The 13,202-nt window shown below is 35.3% G+C and overlaps 1 long non-coding RNA gene across 1 annotated transcript; it reads right to left on the bottom strand.

Annotated features, from left to right (window-relative positions):
- Positions 1-451: 451 nt before the first annotated feature.
- LOC133545228 (uncharacterized) lies at positions 452-4,795 on the bottom strand. The gene is made up of 3 exons (XR_009804763.1): positions 4,574-4,795; positions 3,903-4,037; positions 452-518 (listed from the first exon to the last, which is right to left on the bottom strand). It is a non-coding gene; the product is annotated as an uncharacterized LOC133545228 (long non-coding RNA).
- Between the last annotated feature and the right edge of the window lie 8,407 nt (positions 4,796-13,202).

The following is a 13,202-nucleotide window of genomic DNA, read 5'->3' as shown; positions in this document are numbered from 1 at the left end:
TGAAGTATAGGTTGTGTCAAGTTTTTAGCAGATATAGGGCAGCACGGTGGAACACGGGTTAGTGCATGTGCGTCACAAATCGAAGGTCCTGAGTAGTCCTGAGTTAAATCCTGGGCTCGTGATCTTTCTGTGTGGAGTTTGCATGTTCTCCCCGTGACTGCGTGGGTTCCCTCCGGGTACTCCGGCTTCATCTTACCTCCAAAGACATGCACCTGGGGATAGGTTGATTGGCAACACTAAATTGGCCCTAGTGTGTGAATGTGAGTGTAAATGTTGTCTATTTGTGTTGGCCGTGTAATGAGGTGGCGACTTGTCCAGGGTGTACTCTGCCTTCCGCCCGAATGCAGCTCAGATAGGCTCAAGCACACCCTGCCAACCCAAAAAAGGGACAGGTAGTAGAAAATGGATGGATGGATGGATAGTAAAATAGTCAAGTAATAACCTGTTGGAGGGATGAAGTCGGTTTATCGCTCACATGAGTCTGGAGAATGGTGAGATAGAACATCAACAGTTGGTGTCTGCAACAAAACACATAAAAATAATGTTAGAACTTATTAATTATAACATTATCAGCATTTTTTGTTGTTAACATTATGAGCATATAATGCCAGATAAATAGTAAAGATATATATAGAGGGTTTCTGTCTCTTGTCCCGCTCATGTTTTGAGATGAACTTCCCTCGGTACTCGACCACAAAAGAACCTTTTTAAATTGATGCAAGAGTAAATACACCATATCCTGATAAAACAGTTTATCAATTAACAATGTTTGGAATATCTGTTTTAAAAAGGAATAATAATAGTCGTTACTTGACTAAAAATTCAATTACAAACAGAATTACTCTTTCATAAATGTAAATAATTATTAAATTAAGTACAAACCACGTTTCCATATGAGTTGGGAAATTGTGTTGGATGTAAATATAAACAGAATACAAGGATTTGCAAATCCTTTTCAAGCCATATTCAGTTGAATATGCTACAAAGACAACATATTTCATGTTCAAACTGATAAACATTTTTTTGGTGCAAATAATCATTAACTTTAGAATTTGATGCCAGCAACACGCAACAAACAAGTTGGGAAAGGTGGCAATAAATACTGATAAAGTTAAGAAATGCTCATCAAACACTTATTTGGGACATCCCACAGATGTGAAGGCTAATTTGGAACAGGTGGGTGCCATGATTGGCTATAAAAACAGCTTCCCCAAAAATGCTCAGTCTTTCACAGGAAAGGATGGGGCGAGGTACACCCCTTTGTCCACAACTGCGTGAGCAAATAGTCAAACAGTTTAAGAACAACGTTTCTCAAAGTGCAATTGCAAGAAATTTAGGGATTTCAACATCTACGCTCCTTGATATCATCAAAAGGTTCAGAGAATCTGGAGAAATCACTCCACGTAAGCGGCATGTCTGGAAACTAACATTGAATAACCGTGACCTTCCATCCCTCAGACGGCACTGTATCAGAAACCGACATCAATCTCTAAAGGATATCACCACATGAGTTCAGGAACACTCCAGAAAACCACTGTCACTAAATACAGTTTGTTGCTATATTGGGGCGGTATAGCTCGGTTGGTAGAGTGGCCGTGCCAGCAACTTGAGGGTTGCAGGTTTGATTCCCACTTCCGCCATCCTAGTTACTGCCATTGTGTCCTTGGGCAAGACACTTTACCCACCTACTCCCAGTGCCACCCACACTGGTTTAAATGTAACTTAGATATTGGGTTTCACTATGTAAAGCGCTTTGAGTCACTAGAGAAAAGCGCTATATAAATATAATTCACTTCACTATATCTGTAAGTGCAAGTTAAAGATCTATTATGCAAAGCGAAAGCCAATTATCAACATCCAGAAACGCCGCCGGCTTCTCTGGGCCCGAGATCATCTAAGATGGACTGATGCAAAGTGGAAAGGTGTTCTGTGGTCTAACGAGCCCACATTTCAAATTGTTTTTGGAAATATTCGACACCGTTTCATCCGGACCAAAGGGGAAGCGAACCATCCAGACTGTTATCGACGCAAAGTTGAAAAGCCAGCATCTGTGATGGTATGGGGGTGCATTAGTGCCCAAGGCATGGGTAACTTACACATCTGTAAGTTACCCATCTGTTTGGAACAAAATTTGCTGCCATTTAAGCGCCGACTTTTTCATGTACGCCCCTGCTTATTTCAGCAAGACAATGCCAAGCCACATTCAGCACATGTTCAGCTTCATAAAAAAAGAGTGCAGGTACTTTCCTGGCCGGCCTGCAGTCCTATCAAAAATGTGTGGTGCATTATGAAGCGTAAAATACGACAGAGGAGACCCCGGACTGTTGAACGACTGAAGCTCTACATAAAACAAAAATGGGAAAGAATTCCACCTTCCAAGCTTCAACAATTAGTTTCCTCAGTTCCCAAACGGTTATTGAGTGTTGTTGAAAGAAAAGGTGATGTAACACAGTGGTGAACATGTCCTCTCCCAACTACTTTGGCACGTATTGCAGCCATGAAATTCTAAGTTAATTATTATTTGTAAAAAAAAATTATTCCGTTTGGATTTACATCTAACACAATTTCCCAACTCATATGGAAACGGGGTTTGTAATTAATGTGTTACTTGAAAAAGAAAAGTTTTAAATATCTAGCAGATGAGAGACATTTCATGAGAGCAGAGTGTGTGTGTGCCTTTAAAAAGCTGTGCCTTTTGCCAAGTGACGTGAGACTTCAGCGCCCAGACATAGCAGAATAGTTCAGCTGTATTTTTTAGCTTAGCAGTGGCAGTTAAGATAGTTCTGTTGAATGTTTTTGTTCGCGTGTGGATGAGGCCTCTTTCTATTTGATATCGTGTTCATAATTACTTCCGGGGGTTGCTTTCATTAGTAAAAAGATATTACCTGCACTAAACCTTTTGTGCTTCTCACGCTGTCTTGTTGACATACAATCACATCAAAAGTAGCATGCCACATTACATAAAACGCATCGTAACAGCGTTGTAGCGTACATAAAAGTTATTAGATTACTCGTTACCGGTAAAAGTAACAGCATTAGTAACATCGTTTTCATATTATACCATCCATCCATCCATCCATCATCTTCCGCTTTTCCGAGGTGGGGTCGCGGGGGCAACAGCCTAAGCAGGGAAGCCCAGACTTCCCTCTCCCCAGCCACTTCGTCTAGCTCTTCCCGGGGGATCCCGAGGCGTTCCCAGGCCAGCCGAGAGACATAGTCTTCCCAACATGTCCTGGTTCTTCCTCGTGGCCTCCTACCGGTTGGACGTGCCCTAAACACCTCCGTAGGGAGGCGTTCGGGTGGCATACTGACCAGATGCCCGAACCACCTCATCTGGCTCCTCTCCATGTGGAGGAGCAGCAGCTTTACTTTGAGTTCCTCCCGGATGGCAGAGCTTCTCACCCTATCTCTAAGGGAGAGACCCGCCACCCGGGGGAGGAAACTCATTTGGGCCGCTTGTACCCGTGTTCTTATCCTTTCGGTCATGACCCAAAGCTCATGACCATAGGTGAGGATGGGAACGTAGATCGACCGGTAAATTGAGAGCTTTGCCTTCCGGCTCAGCTCCTTCTTCACCACAACGGATCGGTACAACGTCCGCATTACCGAAGACGCCACACCGATCCGCCTGTCGATCTCACGATCCACTCTTCCCCCACTCGTGAACAAGACTCCGAGGGGCCATAGAGGTCGGGTGCATTGTGAGCTGGGCGGCAGCCGAAGGCAGGGCACTTGGCGGTCCGATCCTCGGCTACAGAAGCTAGCTCTTGGGACGTGGAACGCTGTTATTCCAAACACTTCTAATTAAAGCCATATAATACAACTTCTATTAGACAGTAAGGAAATGATCCAAATGAGATGTTGATACAGTTACCATTGATATGTTACATAACAAGACATACCTTTCCAATCATTGATCCACTGGGCCTTAAAACAAGACTTGTCACATCCAGATCAAATAAACTCGGTGGCTTCAGCCTCAGGATTACGTCTCGCTCTTCTTTTGGACACGATGTCTATATCATGTGTTGATGCGCCTAACAAATCCACACATAAAAATGAAAAAAGTCAGTGACACAGAAATAAAACAAAGAACTAAACCCTTCAAAAACTGTTAAATTTAGGCTCAATGCAGACATGAAGCTTCTCAAACAAAGAACTAATGTAACAATATCAGTAACATGCCAACTCCACAGTGCTTATCAGCTTGAAATATTTGTATTTGACAAAAAAGTATAAACAATTTGAAGAACTCTAGTCTGTCTTGTTTAAAATTAAGAAAAGGTTTACTTGCATAGTGATCAAGGGTGATGGGTCAAATGCAGAGAATAATTTCACCACACCTAGTGTGTGACAATCACTGCTACTTATAATCTTCCATGCAACTTTAAAAAAAAAAAAATTAAATGCCTTGGCCTTGGCCCAGAACTGAAATGCTTTATTTAACCTCATAAAATCAAATCTGGTTGCAATTAATAACAAAAAACATTTAACTGTTCTTTATAATGAACTATTTTCCTATGTTAAAAAACATTGGTCAATTTAATTACGTTAAACTCCATTTTATGCTCACCTGATTCAACCATGCTGTCGAAGACTGTCAAAGATGGTTTGTGGCCAAGATAGATGTCCCCCTCCGGTGATGCAGGTCCCGGAAGTGCTGTTCACTGAGCGCCCTGTTGTGCTCAAAATCGTGTGTGAAGTTTTGTATTTCGCTTATAAGTGGTCCTTTTGGAAAACCCTTTTTATATATATTCAATATTAAGTGTGATACGTGAGCTGTATAACTTCCATGAGGAAAATAATAAACTAGTGATTTAGCCCTCTGTTAGGAGCCGACATCATCCACTGGCCAATCAGGCGGCGCCTAACTGAAAATTGAACCAATCAGACGCCGAGACTCTTCAGAGTGGGCGGAAGTAACCATTTTGAACACCATGTAAAATGAATACCTCCAAAAACAATCGCCAATTGAATCCAAAATTTGTCCCAAAGATAAAAATACCAAAATCATGTGCTATTGTAACCATTTGAAAATATTAAATACTGTATGTAGTTTGAATTCCATTTGAATTATTGCCTTAGTCTCAATCAAAGTTGAGGGTTGTTTTTTTGGTTTTTTTTGGGAGGGGGTGGAGTGGGGGGGCGGGCATTTATGCAAAAACCTACATTTCAGGCACATTTAAATTAATTATTGTGCGGCATTGTATTTTAGTCAACATAATAGCAAAAAGCCCAATACAGTAAAATACTGAACCAAACCGATTAAATCATCACCATAATCCCTTTATTACTAATTGTCTAGCCCAAATCCTCTCCAGATAAACCAAATGAATAGATAAAACTAACATAAAAAAGGTTGAGATCATCAGATCAGTTGAAAATGTGTTATTTGATTTAGATTTCAAAAGTATGTTTATTGCTGTAATGATTAGAGGTTTTTCAAAATGTTGGAGTGTGTGAGTTTCTGACCCACATGACATATGAGGACATATGACATATGAGGACAAGTGTGTGTGTGTGTGTGTCCTAATAGCAAAGATGGCCACTAGGGGCAAAATCGAAGGTGAGCAAAAAAATTAAACACACTTTCACACACTTTTTCTGAAAATTTGACAAATGAAGACTTCAGAGATTTTTGGTCTGGGAACATGCTGGGAGGGTCTAGAACACGATAGCATTGCGGGAAATATGGGGACATGGAAAATGTCCCCATATTTCAACAGGTCCTCATATGTAAGGTGAAATTTCATAAAAATGTCCCCATATGTCACTTTGACAAACGCACACACACACACACACACACACACACACACACACACACACACACACACACACACACACACACTTGTGAGCAAGGCTTTCAAAAGATAAATAGAAGTGTTCTAAAAGAAGAAAACATTTGGGTTGTGATGAAAAGTGAAAGTCGTGAAATAAAAGTGTGATGTAAATATTTATTTACATGTCAAACATCTTCATTAGCACCACACCCATTAGCATATTGCTCATTAGCATAATACTCATTACCATAACACTCATTAGCATAATAGAGTAAGTGAGATTATATTTGTGCATCATTCCTGTGAGAATCCTGCGTGTGACTGAAGCATGAGAGACAATCTGCCTCAGCAGGTAGCAGATAATACTGCATCATCTCTGGCCCACTCTTCTCAGGTCGCTGCTTCACTCATTCATTCATCACTCATTCATTTTCACTCATCCAATCTTCACCCACTCATTTTCACTCATGCATTCTTCACTCATTCATTTTCACTCATTCTTCACTCATTCATTCTTCACTCCTTCATTTTCACTCATTCCTCACACATTCATTTTCACTCATTCATTCTTCACTCATTCATTCTTCGCCCACTCATTTCCACTCACTCATTCATTCTTCACTCATTCATTTTCACATATTCATTGTTCACTCATTTATTTTCACTCATTCTTGACTCATTCATTCTACACTCATTCATTACTCATTCATTCTTCACCCTCTTATTTCCACTCTTTCATTCCTCACTCCTTCATTCTTCACCCACTCATTTTCACTCATCCAATCTTCACCCACCCATTTTCACTCATTCATTCTCCACACATTCATTTTCACTCATTCATTCTTCACTCATTAATTCTTCACCCACTCATTTCCACTCACTCATTCATTCTTCACTCATTTGTTTTCGCATATTCATTCTTCACTCATTCATTTTCACTCATTCTTCACACATTCATTTTCAGTCATTCATTCTTCTGTCATTCAATCTTCACCCACTCATTTTCACTCACTCATTCATTCTTCACTCGTTAATTTTCACATATTCATTGGTCACTAATTCAATGTTCACACACTCGTTTCACTCATTCATTCTTTCCCCATTCATTATTCACCCACTCATTCTTCACTCATTCATTCTCCACTCACTTATTTTCACTCTTTCATTCTTCACTCATTCAGTCTTCACCCACTCATTCTTCACTCATTCATTTTCACATACTCATTTTTCACTCTTTCATTTTCACTCATTCTTGACTAATTCATTCTTCACTCATTCATTCTTCACTCATTCATTCTTCACCCACTCATTTTCACTCACTCATTCATTCTTCACTCATTCATTCTTCGCCCACTCATTTTCACTCACTCATTCATTCTTCCATCCATCCCATCCATCCATTTTCTACCGCTTATTCCCTTTCGGGGTCGCGGGGGTCGCTGGCGCCTATCTCAGCTACAATCGGGCGGAAGGCGGGGTACACCCTGGACAAGTCGCCACCTCAACACAGGGCCAACACAGATAGACAGACAACATTCACACTCACATTCACACACTAGGGCCGATTTAGTGTTCCCAATCAACTTATCCCCATTCATTCTTCACACATTAATTTTCAGTCAATCATTCTTCACCCACTCATTCTTCACTCACTCATTCTTCACCCACTCATTTTAACTAATTCATTCTGCACTCATTCATTGTTCACTTATTAGAAGTATTTATTATGAGTGTTTAAGACTTATTAGGAGTATTTACAACTTGCAGTATTAGAAGTGTTTATGACTTATTAGAAGTATTTATTATGAGTGTTGATGACTTATTATGAGTGTCTATGACTTAGAAGTATTTATTATGAGTGTTTATGACTTATTATGAGTATTTATGATTTATTAGAAGTGTTTATGACTTATTAGAAGTGTTTATTTGAAGCATTTATGACTTATTAGAAGTATTCATGACTTATTAGAGGTATTTATTATTTTTTTAGAAGTGTTTATGACTTATTAGAAGTGTTTATGACTTATTAGAAAAGTTTATTCGAAGTATTTATGACTTATTAGAAGTGTTTATGACTTATTAGAAGTATTCATGACTTATTAGAGGTATTTATGACTTATTTTGAGTGTTTATGACTTATTAGAAGTATTTATGACTTTCTGGAAGTATTCATGACTTATTAGAGGTATTTATGACTTATTATGAGTGTTTATGACTTATTAGATGTGTTTATTATGAGTGTTCATGACTTATTAGAGGTATTTATGACTTATTATGAGTGTTTATGACTTATTAGAAGTGTTTATTATGAGTGTTTATGACTTATTAGAGGTATTTATGACTTATTATGAGTGTTTATGACTTCTTAGATGTGTTTATTATGAGTGTTCATGACTTATTAGAGGTATTTATGACTTATTATGAGTGTTTATGACTTATTAGAAGTGTTTATTATGAGTGTTTATGACTTATTAGAAGTATTCATGAGTTATTAGAGATATTTATGACTTATTGTGAGTTTTTATGACTTATTAGAAGTGTTCTTGACTTATTAGAGGTATTTATGACTTATGAGTGTTTGTGACTTATTAGAAGTATTTATTATGAGTGTTTATGACTTAGGAGTATTTATGACTTATTGGAAGTGTTTATTATGAGTGTTTATAACTTATTAGGAGTATCTTGGACTTATTAGAAGTGTTTATGACTTATTAGAAGTGTTTATTCAAAGTATTTATGACTTATTAGAAGTATTTCTGATTTATTATAAGTGTTTATGACTTATTAAAAGTATTTATTATGTGTATTTATGACTTATTAGAAGTGTTTATGATTTATTAGAAGTATTTATGACTTATTAGAAGTATTTATTATGAGTGTTTATGACTTAGAAGTATTTATGACTTATTAAACGTATTTATTATGAGTGTTTATGACTCATTGGGAGTATCTTGGACTTATTAGAAGTGTTTATGACTTATTAAAAGTATTTATTATATGTATTTATGACTTATTAGAAGTATTTCTGATTTATTATAAGTGTTTATGACTTATTAAAAGTATTTATTATGTGTATTTATGACTTATTAGAAGTATTTCTGATTTATTATAAGTGTTTATGACTTATTAAAAGTATTTATTATGTGTATTTATGACTTATTAGAAGTGTTTATGACTTAGAAGTATTTATGACTTATTAAACGTATTTATTATGAGTGTTTATGACTCATTGGGAGTATTTTGGACTTATTAGAAGTGTTTATGACTTATTAAAAGTATTTATTATATGTATTTATGACTTATTAGAAGCATTTATGACTTACTAGAAGTATTTATTATGGTGTTTATGACTTATTAGAAGTATTTTTGACTTATTATGAGTGTTTGTGACTTATTAGAAGTATTTATTATGAGTGTTTATGACTTATTAGAAGTATTTATTATGAGTGTTTCTGACTTATTAGAAGTATTTATTATGAGTGTTTATGACTTATTAGAAGTATTTATTATGAGTGTTTATGACTTATTAGAAGTATTTCTGACTTATTATGAGTGTTTCTGACTTATTAGAAGTGTTTATTGTGAGTGTTGGTGATGAGTGATAAGTGTGAGTAATGGGAGGAGGAGGAGGAGGAGGTGGAGGTGGTGTTTGGGAGGTGAAAGGCAGGCGACGAGTGAGTTTCCCGCGGCGTGTGCATGCTGCAGAGCGTCTTTGCTCCTGGGAACATCAACACTTGTTCCTTCTTCCTCCCGAGTGGGAGCACGCGCGTCAATGAGCTGCGTGGGGCGCCCGTCACGCTCACTAAAGACTTATTAGCCGCCACCACGTCACACACACACACACACACACACACACACACACACACACACACACACACACACACACACACACACACACCACTGCAAACTCACATCCACCTTCCAAACATCCTTGATTTACTTCCAAACATCCTTTATTTACTTCCAAACATCCTTTATTTACTTCCAAACATCCTTTATTTACTTCCAAACATCCTTGATTTACTTCCAAACATCCTTTATTTACTTCCAAACATCCTTTATTTACTTCCAAACATCCTTTATTTACTTCCAAACATCCTTCATTTACTTCCAAACATCCTTCATTTACTTCCAAACATCCTTTATTTACTTCCAAACATCCTTTATTTACTTCCAAACATCCTTGATTTACTTCCAAACATCCTTTATTTACTTCCAAACATCCTTTATTTACTTCCAAACATCCTTGATTTACTTCCAAACATCCTTTATTTACTTCCAAACATCCTTTATTTACTTCCAAACATCCTTTATTTACTTCCAAACATCCTTCATTTACTTCCAAACATCCTTCATTTACTTCCAAACATCCTTTATTTACTTCCAAACATCCTTGATTTACTTCCAAACATCCTTGATTTACTTCCAAACATCCTTTATTTACTTCCAAACATCCTTTATTTACTTCCAAACATCCTTGATTTACTTCCAAACATCCTTTATTTACTTCCAAACATCCTTTATTTACTTCCAAACATCCTTCATTTACTTCCAAACATCCTTTATTTACTTCCAAACATCCTTAATTTACTTCCAAACATCCTTTATTTACTTCCAAACATCCTTTATTTACTTCCAAACATCCTTGATTTACTTCCAAACATCCTTTATTTACTTCCAAACATCCTTGATTTACTTCCAAACATCCTTTATTTACTTCCAAACATCCTTTATTTACTTCCAAACATCCTTCATTTACTTCCAAATATCCTTTATTTACTTCCAAACATCCTTGATTTACTTCCAAACATCCTTGATTTACTTCCAAACATCCTTGATTTACTTCCAAACATCCTTTATTTACTTCCAAACATCCTTTATTTACTTCCAAACATCCTTCATTTACTTCCAAACATCCTTGATTTACTTCCAAACATCCTTGATTTACTTCCAAACATCCTTGATTTACTTCCAAACATCCTTTATTTACTTCCAAACATCCTTTATTTACTTCCAAACATCCTTTATTTACTTCCAAACATCCTTGATTTACTTCCAAATATCCTTTATTTACTTCCAAACATCCTTTATTTACTTCCAAACATCCTTTATTTACTTCCAAACATCCTTGATTTACTTCCAAACATCCTTTATTTACTTCCAAACATCCTTTATTTACTTCCAAACATCCTTTATTTACTTCCAAACATCCTTCATTTACTTCCAAACATCCTTCATTTACTTCCAAACATCCTTTATTTACTTCCAAACATCCTTTATTTACTTCCAAACATCCTTGATTTACTTCCAAACATCCTTTATTTACTTCCAAACATCCTTTATTTACTTCCAAACATCCTTGATTTACTTCCAAACATCCTTTATTTACTTCCAAACATCCTTTATTTACTTCCAAACATCCTTTATTTACTTCCAAACATCCTTCATTTACTTCCAAACATCCTTCATTTACTTCCAAACATCCTTTATTTACTTCCAAACATCCTTGATTTACTTCCAAACATCCTTGATTTACTTCCAAACATCCTTTATTTACTTCCAAACATCCTTTATTTACTTCCAAACATCCTTGATTTACTTCCAAACATCCTTTATTTACTTCCAAACATCCTTTATTTACTTCCAAACATCCTTCATTTACTTCCAAACATCCTTTATTTACTTCCAAACATCCTTAATTTACTTCCAAACATCCTTTATTTACTTCCAAACATCCTTTATTTACTTCCAAACATCCTTGATTTACTTCCAAACATCCTTTATTTACTTCCAAACATCCTTGATTTACTTCCAAACATCCTTTATTTACTTCCAAACATCCTTTATTTACTTCCAAACATCCTTCATTTACTTCCAAATATCCTTTATTTACTTCCAAACATCCTTGATTTACTTCCAAACATCCTTGATTTACTTCCAAACATCCTTGATTTACTTCCAAACATCCTTTATTTACTTCCAAACATCCTTTATTTACTTCCAAACATCCTTCATTTACTTCCAAATATCCTTGATTTACTTCCAAACATCCTTGATTTACTTCCAAACATCCTTGATTTACTTCCAAACATCCTTCATTTACTTCCAAACATCCTTTATTTACTTCCAAACATCCTTTATTTACTTCCAAACATCCTTTATTTACTTCCAAACATCCTTGATTTACTTCCAAACATCCTTTATTTACTTCCAAACATCCTTTATTTACTTCCAAACATCCTTGATTTACTTCCAAACATCCTTTATTTACTTCCAAACATCCTTGATTTACTTCCAAACATCCTTGATTTACTTCCAAACATCCTTTATTTACTTCCAAACATCCTTGATTTACTTCCAAACATCCTTGATTTACTTCCAAACATCCTTGATTTACTTCCAAACATCCTTGATTTACTTCCAAACATCCTTTATTTACTTCCAAACATCATTTATTTACTTCCAAACATCCTTGATTTACTTCCAAACATCCTTTATTTACTTCCAAACATCCTTTATTTACTTCCAAACATCCTTGATTTACTTCCAAACATCCTTTATTTACTTCCAAACATCCTTGATTTACTTCCAAACATCCTTGATTTACTTCCAAACATCCTTGATTTACTTCCAAACATCCTTTATTTACTTCCAAACATCCTTGATTTACTTCCACCTCTTTATTCTTACATCAACCACCTCACGCAAACATATTATTAGTATTATTATTATTATTATTGTTATTATCCAAAACATCCTTTATTTACATTAATGTTTTCATTCTAGGACTTCCATCAACCTCGTGACACAAACAATTATTATTTATATTATTATTTTTGTCGTTTACTAACATTCATGTATTTTTATTAAATTATTATCAATCTAATAATTCAATAAATAATAATAATACTACATGATGAATGTAAATTGGAAATAAATTGTATACTGCACATGAGTAAAAATACCACATGTAATATTTCATGAAATCATAATAATAATAATATTACATAAAAATATGTATTTAAATAACAGGAAATAAATAGAATTAAAATAAATCAAGACGAAAGAAAGAAAAAAAAATCCCACTTAATAATTCAATAAATAATGATAATAAAAATACAACATGAACAATGTACGTCTAAATATTAACGAATAAATGATATTAAAATAAATCAAGACGAATAAATGAAAAAATATGTAATTTTATAATTCAATGAATAATGATAATAATAATGATAATAATACATGAAAAATGTGTATTTAAATAACAGGAAATAAATAGAATTAAAATAAATCAGGATGAAAGAAAGAAAAAAAATCCCATAATTCAATAAATAATGATAATAATAATAATAATAATAATACAGCATGAACGATGTATGTCTAAATATTACAGTAACAAATGAGCATCTACATCAACTA

The sequence above is a fragment of the Nerophis ophidion genome, linkage group LG28, assembly GCF_033978795.1.
Source record: "Nerophis ophidion isolate RoL-2023_Sa linkage group LG28, RoL_Noph_v1.0, whole genome shotgun sequence".
In the NCBI taxonomy this organism is placed as follows: Eukaryota; Metazoa; Chordata; class Actinopteri; order Syngnathiformes; family Syngnathidae; genus Nerophis; species Nerophis ophidion.
This window is presented reverse-complemented; position numbering and strand designations above follow the sequence as displayed.